Here is a 9923-nt window from a genome sequence, read left to right on the forward strand (position 1 = left end):
AATGTTATTGCCATTTTACTGTTGAGAAAAATTGTAATTAAAGACAGTAAGTGCATGTCCCACAGACACACACAGTAAGGAAGGAAATGAGTCAAAGTTTCCAAAAGTCGTTCAGAAATATCAAAAAGGTGGGTAAAATCTCTCCATTCTCTTACACTCTCAATTCAATATTCATATTGACCAAGAAATAATAGCATAGCAATACTTGCTATGTTATTATGGTGATTGTTTTCTATCACATTTTGTCTTCAACACAGACTATGTTTGTGATATTGGGTTATCATGCACAGAGCAGAGCTTATAAATTGAGGTCCAAAGAGAGCCAAATTTTTTCTGTCCCACAGTTCCAGTTTCCTTTTTAAAAAGTAATAAAACCTTTAAATATCATCACTTACTGTCTTTTAAGAATCCAAAAACGAAATAAATTCACATATAATCACTCTAAAATGCTTTAAAAGTAGGAGATAATAAAACAGGCCCCACGAAGTAAATTTTCTTCTATTTTAAAAATTATTCTGAAAGCCTTGTGTTGGTTGGTCACACCTGTAATCCTATCTAATCTGGATATCTACTCAGGAGCCTGAGATCTGTGGATAACATTCCGGAGCCAATAAGGTCCAAAAAACAAAAACAAAAACAAAAACAAAAAGAACAACTTCATGAAATTATTTTTCAAAATTTTTAATGAACTAGCAAAAAGCCAGGAATGGAGATGTAGCTCATATAGTAGCTCAACAAGCTAGATAGGAAAGGCCTTGCAAGACCTTGAAGCCCTGATTTTAACTCTGAGCACTCCAACACACATGCATTGGGTGCGTTTGCATGCTCACGTATGTTTGCTGGTGCACTGCCGAGATCACACACACACACACACACACACACACACACACACACACACACACACACACACACACACACACACACACACACACACACACATTCAAATTACCTTCATATCAGTGTTCTGCATTAATTTCTTTGTTAACGATAATATATGGGTAAAATAGAGGAAATGAACTCTTCCATCTCAGAACATTTTTATATGTTTTTTATTGTAATAATGCTGTGCAGAGGGGTCACATTTACATGAGGAAGGAAATTAGTACATTTTCTAACAAGCATTGTTACCTCCTCCTTTATATTTCCCCTACTATCCTTTCCCTCCCACCTCCACAAATACACTCCCCTCCCCATTTTCTATCCCCCTGCCTAAATTGTAAAGTTCATTTTTCAACATAGTGTCTTGTGCATCTCATGGTTACAATTGGTTAAACTGCATCCCTTTTTGAGCATTTTTCGCTTCCTCTCCCCAAATTTCCTACAAGATGTAGTGCACCAACTTCAAATACAGAGAAAACAGGGGTTATAGTGTGGGGGAGGAACATACAAAGAAACAAAAATAAATGACATCGTACATTATAAGTAAGTTAGAAACAATAGCAAGAAACATAAAACCACTTGTGTCCCTATCTTGGGGTTCAATTCCCTTAACATCATCTTGTCTGGTATTATGCACATATCGTTTGAGCTTTTCTGCTTATCCCAGATATATATTCGTTATTGAAAATAAGGGAAACCATGGGACTTATGTTTTTTTGGAGTTGGCTTACTTCACTCAATAATTTTTTTTCCAAGTCTTTCTATTTCCTAACAAATTTGGAGATGTCATTTTTTCTGATAGAGGCATAGAATTCCATTGTGTATATATACCACATTTTCTTGATCCATTCATCTAATGGGGGCATCTGGGTTAGTTCCATATCTTAGCTATGGTAAATAATGCTGCAATAAACATAGTTGTCCTGCTGGTTTTAGTATGGTCTTGTATGTGATCATTTGGGTAAATCCCCAAAAGTGGGATTGCTGTGTCATAGGGGAGCTTTATGTAGAGTCTTTTGAGGAACCTCCATAATGCTTTCCAAAGTAATTGAACAAGTTTACACTCCCACCAAGAATGCAGTGCTGTTCCCTGGGGGCCACATCCCTTCCAGCATCTGTTTTTGTAAAAATATGGAATATTCCACGAATTTGCATGTCATCCTTGCACAGGGGCTATGCTAATCTTCTCTGTATCATTCCAATATTAGGTATGTGATGCTGAATTGAGCAAAGAACTTTTTTTATATATAAAGTATACTTTTATTGATTTTATTAAACTAGTAAGTTTTTATTAAACTAGTAAGTTCAAAACTAGTAAGTTCAAAAGAATTGTTGTGTAATTTTAGAACCATATATTTCTTACATAAGCACACTTTTAAGAATAAAATCAAGACTGACATGTCAAAACAAAATAATTCCAGATATTTGTTGTTCAAGAAATGTGTAGGACATTGCCCCATTAGTTAGGAAATGGAAAAACTTGGAAAAAATTATATTAAGTGAAGTAAGCCAGGCCCAAAGAAACATAGGTCCCATGGTTTCCCTTATTTGTAATATCTAGTATATGTATGAGTCAAGCGGAAAAGGTCAGATAATGTGATGTCAGGAAAATGAACACTTAGATGTGTATTTTAATGTTTTTTTCTTTCATGCATGTGTTTCTAACGCATTTATAAGATTATCTCTTTGTTGCTTTGTATGTCCTTCCCCCTGCTTTCACTATATTTGATTTCAGTATAACTTGTGGAGGAGATGGGGAAAAACCAGTTGTTTAAGGATACAGGTGGACCTGTGGCAACAATGAGAAGTACAAGTTGTCATGTCCAAAATGAGCTTTACAACGTAGGTGCGGGGGGGGGAGGGGAAGGGGGGGAAGGAGAAGGATTGGGATTGGGGGAGAGGGGGGGGGCTGGGAAGGGATGTGAAGGGTAAACAAAGGAGGAGGCTGCAATGCTTGGTAAGAAATGTACACATTATCCTGCCCATGTAATTGTAACTCCTCTGTACAGTATGTTCAAAAATAAAATTAAATTAAATTAAAATAAATAAAATAAAATAAAAAATAAAAAAAGAAATGTGCAGGAAGAGGAATTCAATTATTCTATAAAAGGCACCTGTCATAATGAACACTCTAGCAAGTGTTACGTTTTGTTAAAAGTTTTAATGTTTTACATATGTTTAATTTTGGGATTTTGCTTATATATGCCAAAATTTGGATTGTTTGGGAAGTATAAAACTTTTCTATAAAGTATTTAAGATTTATGGTAGCAGATATTAACTACTAAATACTTACATTTCAGAGTTTATAGAAACCTTATTAATGAGAAGTTGCAAAGTCTTTGTGTAAAGAAGTAGATTGAAGAGTTAAGACTATGTTAACTACACAGTGTCTGTTAAAACATTAGGGCTAACTTCCTTTATATGTTAGTGAGGAAAAAATGATGATGTAAGTCATAAACAAATGATGAGATGAGCCATAAATAGTCATCTTAGTGGGAAACTTTAAGAGTATGCATATTCTATAAAACTCTGGTTGAACATCAATACCTTAGCCAGTGTTAAATGTACAGATATTTGAAAAAATAATAAAATCTAATATTTCTACACTTCAAATACTGAAAATACTGATAATTGTTTTGTTTTTTATTTTATTAATCATTAATATTTAATTATTGGTTTTCTTTATTTGTAGCATTGTTTTCCTTGTTGTAATATAATACAACATTTGGTAAGTCATCATTAGGAGGTAGTTTGAGAAGCTTACTGGGATCGCCAATCCAGGTTTTATAGGTGCATGTGAATTTACAAAGACGAAAATTAAAAACAAAATATTTATTAAAAAATGATCAAGTAGAGTCTGAATCAGGAGTGTTGATAAATGTCCACACCTGAATGCTTAGCCCTAGGCTGAAGCAGCGGTATTACTGAGTTAAAGCCATAAACTTGAGAGACATTTTGTTGTTTATTTTTTTTGATTTTGGTGGTCATGGGGCTTGAACTCTGGGGCCTGAGTGCTGTACCTCAGCTCAAGGCTAGCAGTACCACTGAGGCACAGTACCACATCCATCTTTTTCTGCTTATGTGGTGCTGAGGAATGAAACCAAGGGCTTCATGAATGCAAGGCAACACTCTACCACTGATCCACCTTCCCAGCACCTGAGAGGCTATGTTTTAAAAAATCATTTAAACAACATTTGATTTCTGCTTTGGGTTATGTTATGAAATATATGAATACTTTTTATATTTTTGTGAATTTTAATACTTCTAAATTTATACTAACTTTAGCCACTTCATCCTTTTCAAAGTCATGAAATATCTCTGAGTGTTTGTTTTTGTGAAGATCGTTTTTGCATTTATAATTTCTTCTGAGTCACTCTTATTTTTCTCAAAATAACTTTATATTTCATGTTGATTTGTTGTCATACATCAAATATCTTCAAATGTACAAGTAGAGTCTAAAGATAGCAGTATGAATATTCTCATACAGCTCTTGTTTATCTGTTATGCACTTTCAGTATTATGATATTCCTCTCTCACTCTCACACTCTCTCATTTCCTCTCTTTCACTTATATGCTCCATGTCTGCTACTTAGAATTTCTGCTGGTCTACTATTATCATTCAGGATCCAGGGGTTTTGTGTGAACATGATAGCGACCATCACTTACCCTTGCATTCTTTAAGAGTTATAACAGTGATGTGATATTATTCTCTAACATTTAAATGGCAAAACAACAAATCTATTAATTCCTTTTCAATTTTACTACTATTATAAATTTTATCACATAGCAATCATTGGGATGGATAAAAGACAGTGACCTGTGTCCTAAAAAGTTCTTTTTCTTTTACAAACAAACTTTTTCTTTTATTATCAGTAAGTACATGCAATGAAAACAAAGCTATACTATGGAAAGTAGACTAAAGATGTTCCCAAGGATAAAAACAAAGGACTGGGGGAAGTGAGTACAAAGATGCCCATTTATCATGTACACTTTGTGAGAATGACAATGTGCTGGGATCTATAGATTAAATCACTGAACAAGTGATATATATATATATATGCACATATATTTAGATATCTATATTTATTTACATATGCATATATGTGTGTATATTTCCTTATACATGTACACATGTATGTTACTATACTCACATACATATACACATGTATACATGCACACATGGAGAAAGACACATAATTACAGCCAATACAAGTTTCATTACTTGCTGAATATGCCTTAGACAGAATGCTTGGCACAATATATATTGAAGATGTATTTGTCTCTAAGAGTTTTTTTTACCACTCCTCTTATCTCTTAAATCTGGTAGGTTTAGAGAGATTCGACTTACAAAATGCAGTACAAGTGACAGCAAAATACTCGGAAGTCTCAGTAAGTATAGGTCATGTGTTGTCTCCCTGCTCCCTATGGGATATTTGCTCTTGTAAACACTCTAAACAACCAAAGTAGCTGGAGAAAACCCTGGTAAAGAATAAAGTATAAGGCTTTAAATGGCATTCTTACTTGAGCTTTTTCCAACAGCCAGCATGAATTCCTAAGCAGATGAGTGAGTCCTCAGAAAACTGGACTCTACATATACATTTAACCAACCTATATGAAAAGTTCTATGACAGAAATGCTGACTGAGGTCCTGCTGATTTGCTGGCCAAGAAAATAAGAAAAAAAGAAAGTACTTTTTAATGTTTTAAAGTTTGAGAATAATTTGTAATCTGTCAATAAATGTGTAGAACACAATTATACCAACTGACAGAAAAATGATGGCGTTTCATTTATGTGCTTTTGGACATGGAGAGTGGTTTTAGGTGTGTCTACACGAGCAGAATAAGCATAAATCAAGCCAGCATTTCTTTATTTAAGATATAAAGAAAGGATACAGGTTGACCCATTGGAACAATGAGATGTACAAGACACTCGACCAGAGTGGGAGGTGAAGGAGGGAGGTGGGGAGGTGTGAAGGGAAGGGATGGTAGGGGAACAACATAGGAGGGGGTAACAATGCTCAATAAGAAATGTACTCATTACATTATGTAACTGTAACCCTTCTGTACAGTATATTTACAACAAAAATATATATTAAAAAGATACAAGGAAAACTTCTACACTTATATGAAGTTGTATTTGTCACTCAATATCAGTAAGGTATTGGTTTTAGGACCACAGGCTTATTACTTTTGATAATCAAAATCTCTACGTGAACACAATATATTATTTAAGTTAGAATCTGCCCACATGCTAGTGCAGTGAAATTGCTATGAGAATTTTTACTACATTCTATGTTTGTAATGAAAAATAAAAGTATATGCACTATCAACAGATACAAATTTTATTCAGATAAATTTTGTCTGCAGTTTGTGGATGGAATTGGGAAAGCAATTTTGAAAAACAAATTTCATCAAAAAGACTAGTCTGAAAATTTTAACAAGGAGCTAATACAACATCATTGAATAATATGGAACTCCAAAGAGAAGTACTTGCATTGAGACAATATCAGAAAGTGTATCAACTCAAGGACTTTTTAGAAATGCAGCTGCTAGATTTCTCCTGGAGAGCTTTCATAACACTTTGTGAAGCACAAGTCAGAACCTGACTGAAGTGTAGATGGTTTTCCCTCAACTTTCTGTCATGTTCAGTCATTATTAATCAACATATAGCTAGTCTTCAATAATCCTTTAATAAAATGTTGATGGAGTGTTTATATGCAGAAAGGCTGGGAAGGCTAACTTTTTCCAATTAGGAGAGTCTATTCTATGATCCAGCTGAAAGAAAGCTAGGTAAGCATCCATTTATAACCTTCTGAATAATTGTGATTCTGCCCATATCACTTATCTATCCATACCTGTGAGCGAGTGAGAGGATTTTAAAAGAATTTAGTTATTTAAAATTTATATTTATGGTTCCGGGAAGATGGCGGCAAAGAACCTGGAGGCTAACAAGCTCTTGCATAGAAAGCAGTTTTAGTGCTCCAGTGAACAGTCCTAAGCCAGAGAATCACAGCAAGTGTGCCATCACAGTTCAGAGAGTTATGTCAGAGAGGGAAAATCCAGGCAAGGAGACAAATCTGAGCACTTGCCAGCAACTGCGGCTGCCGCGAGAGCTGCAGCATCCATAGCCACCATACCTGAAACACAGAGAGGCCAGGACAAGCAAGAACTGACAAGAAGCAGTCATCTTCATCCTGTAGATCACAGAACAGAGATGACCCAGGAACCAAGACTATGGCATTAGTAGAAGGCTGACATCCTCACTCCTCCTCATGGAGCAGAGGAGGCAAGGCCACCCCTCCCCACCCACTACCGAAGATCTCCATCTTTGATACTGACAAATGCCTGGCTGAGCATCTAGCTCCAACTCAGGCCTTGGAAGAAAACAATACAGTCATTTAGCAGGTCACAGGAAGCTTACCTGACCTGCCAGGCTCAGCTTCACCCAGGAAAATCACCCAGCCTGGGCCACCATCCAAATCAATGTCTTTCTTCACTGGGTAAACAGAGCCAGAGGTTGCCCCTCCCACTAGCAGCCCTGACAATCAATTGAAATTCGGTAAACATAAATCTGGAGAATGTCTCCAGGCTGTGCTCTCTGAGTGTCTCAGAAGCTAGCCTCTCAGGGAAAAGCTACTGTTCACTGAAAGGCCTCAACTCTACCCAGAACCTACACTCATCGCAGCATCTCCAAACTAGAGGAAACAGCCATCTCCCTCTTTTGTGATACTCAAAGCAGATCTCCCTCCCATTGAACTAGCCTGGGAGGAGGATCAGAAAATCCTGTGTAAAGCATACCATTTTTCTGCCTGCACAAACAATCTGATTTATGAAACCAGCCAAGAACAGGAAAATCAAACACCACAAGCAGACCAGAGACTCCAGCAAGAGACTGTTATGGACACAAGGGAGAAACAGGATCTTCCCATCCAGCCCCCCCCCCCAATAAAAAGGAAAGAACTCTTTTTTTATAAATTTTATTAAATTTTTTTTAATTTTTTTAATTTTTAATTTTTAACTTAATTTTTTTTCTATTAACTTCTTTTTCTTCTAATATGTTTATTTTAGGGGTATATGTGTGTGTGCTTTTTTTTCTTTTTTTTTTATCTCTACTCACCTTTTGATCCTTTTTTTCTTCCTTTCTCATTCTTTTGACTTTTTCTTCTCTTTCATTCTTCTTTATGTGACTGAATTGCTGTTCTGCTCCTCAAATATACCCGTAGTCAATTAGTAGACCTTACCCCACATTGTGTACACACTTAATGCAGAAATTTATTACTCAATTCAAAACCTCTTAGACTTAAATTACTTAAGAGCAGTACAACCTCTTTATATCTATATAATATTTTAAGCATTTTTATTTTTAAATTTTTCATGTCTCCTTTCTATCCCTCTCCTCTTATCCTATTCCTGTTCTTCTCTGAATATTGCATTTTTAAATTTGCATAATTTTAAAGTGTTTCACTTTTTAATTTTAATTTTTGTTTTTCTATCATTTCTTGTCTCTTTTTTTCTTTCTCCTTTATTTTCTCTCTAATATCAGTTATCCAACCTATTTCCCGCTTTGAGATTAGGACTTAGTTAACTCTCCTTCTACCTTTCCACATCCCTCTATTCCTATTTTTACCCACATCTCTCCCTAAACATTATAATTTCTGGTTTGCCAAATTCTTTGTGGTTGGTAGCCCATTAATACATAGTAGTTTGAGGTTTAATAGATATTTCTGTTGAACACTTTTGACTGTGAAACTAAAGACTTTGGTTGATGCTTGCCTTAAGATAGTGTTCTAGAACAAAACTGGTGTTACTCTCATCCCAAATGGGCAGATCAAGCTGGAAAAACATAACAAAAATGGCAAGTCCGTGTATCTCAATTCCCACTCACGATAATCAGGGGAAAGGACAGATAATGAATAATTCAGAGGAGAGATCCCAAAAAGCTCTCTAAAAACTACTGGTAAACAGGGTAAATGGAAATATTGAAAATCTGCATAGGACTCTGTGTGAGCATGACAGGGAGAGAGAGGATGCAAAGCAAAGATCTATACAAGAATATCATGAGGATGAAGAAGCTACTCAAAGACTGATACAGGAATTGCATGAGCAGCTTGATAAATCTCAAAGAGAAATAAAGGAATGGCGTGAGCAGGCTGAGATCAGCCAAAGAGATAGACAGGAATTGCGTGAGATGGCTGAGAACAGACAAAGAGAAAATCAGGAATGGCGTGAGCAGGATGAGAACACTCAAAGAGAACTACAGATATTGCATGGAAGTGAGGAAGCTAAAAAAGGAATAATACAAGAATTCAGAGAGTGGGATGAGAATAGACAAAGATTACTAGAGGCATTCATGGAATCCACAAACAGAGAGCTGAAAGAAGTCAAAGAGACCACAAAGAGAATAGAGCACAACAGAAGGAATGGGAGTCCAAGGAAACCATAATCAATCAACTAAATGATTTGAGATTAAACACAACACCAAATTAAGGAAGTAAAGAAGTTCATACAAGATCTAAAACAAAGCTCCAACAAAGAATGTGAAGCCATAAAAACCGACCAACTAGAGTGAAAAGAAAAAAAAAAAGAAAGTCTTAATAGTAGGTTAGACCATGCAGAAGATCAAATTTCGGGCATTGAAGACAGCGTAGATATATAGAAAAAGAACATACAACCATCCAGGACAAATCCAAGAAATATGATAGATTTAATAAACACTTGGAAGACACCATCAGAAGGCCTAATCTGAGGATAATGGGTGTAGCGGAGAACCTAGACACAGAAGTTAATGGTCTAGGAAATTTGTTTAACAGAATGCTAGCAGAGAACATCCCATACATGCAAAAAGAAAGACCTATTCCTATACACGAAGCTTTTAGACACCCAAATAGACCAGAACAGAACAGGATATGACATAGTCAGTTTATAATTCACAAAGGATCAATTCAGACCAAGGAAATGATCCTTACAGTTTCTCTATAAAGGAAACCAATTAGAATCACCTCAGATTTCTCATCAGAGACAATCAAAACAAGAAGAACCTGGAAT

General features: G+C 35.7%; 1 non-coding gene across 1 annotated transcript; it reads right to left on the reverse strand.

Moving 5' to 3' along the window:
• Positions 1-2004: 2004 nt before the first annotated feature.
• LOC138807174 (U6 spliceosomal RNA) lies at positions 2005-2109 on the reverse strand. The gene has a single exon (XR_011366074.1). It is a non-coding gene; the product is annotated as a U6 spliceosomal RNA (small nuclear RNA).
• Positions 2110-9923: the final 7814 nt, after the last annotated feature.

This window comes from Dipodomys merriami, unplaced genomic scaffold (genome assembly GCF_024711535.1).
Source record: "Dipodomys merriami isolate MVZ:Mamm:240054 unplaced genomic scaffold, mDipMer1.0.p SCAF_413, whole genome shotgun sequence".
Classification (NCBI taxonomy): domain Eukaryota; kingdom Metazoa; phylum Chordata; class Mammalia; order Rodentia; family Heteromyidae; genus Dipodomys; species Dipodomys merriami.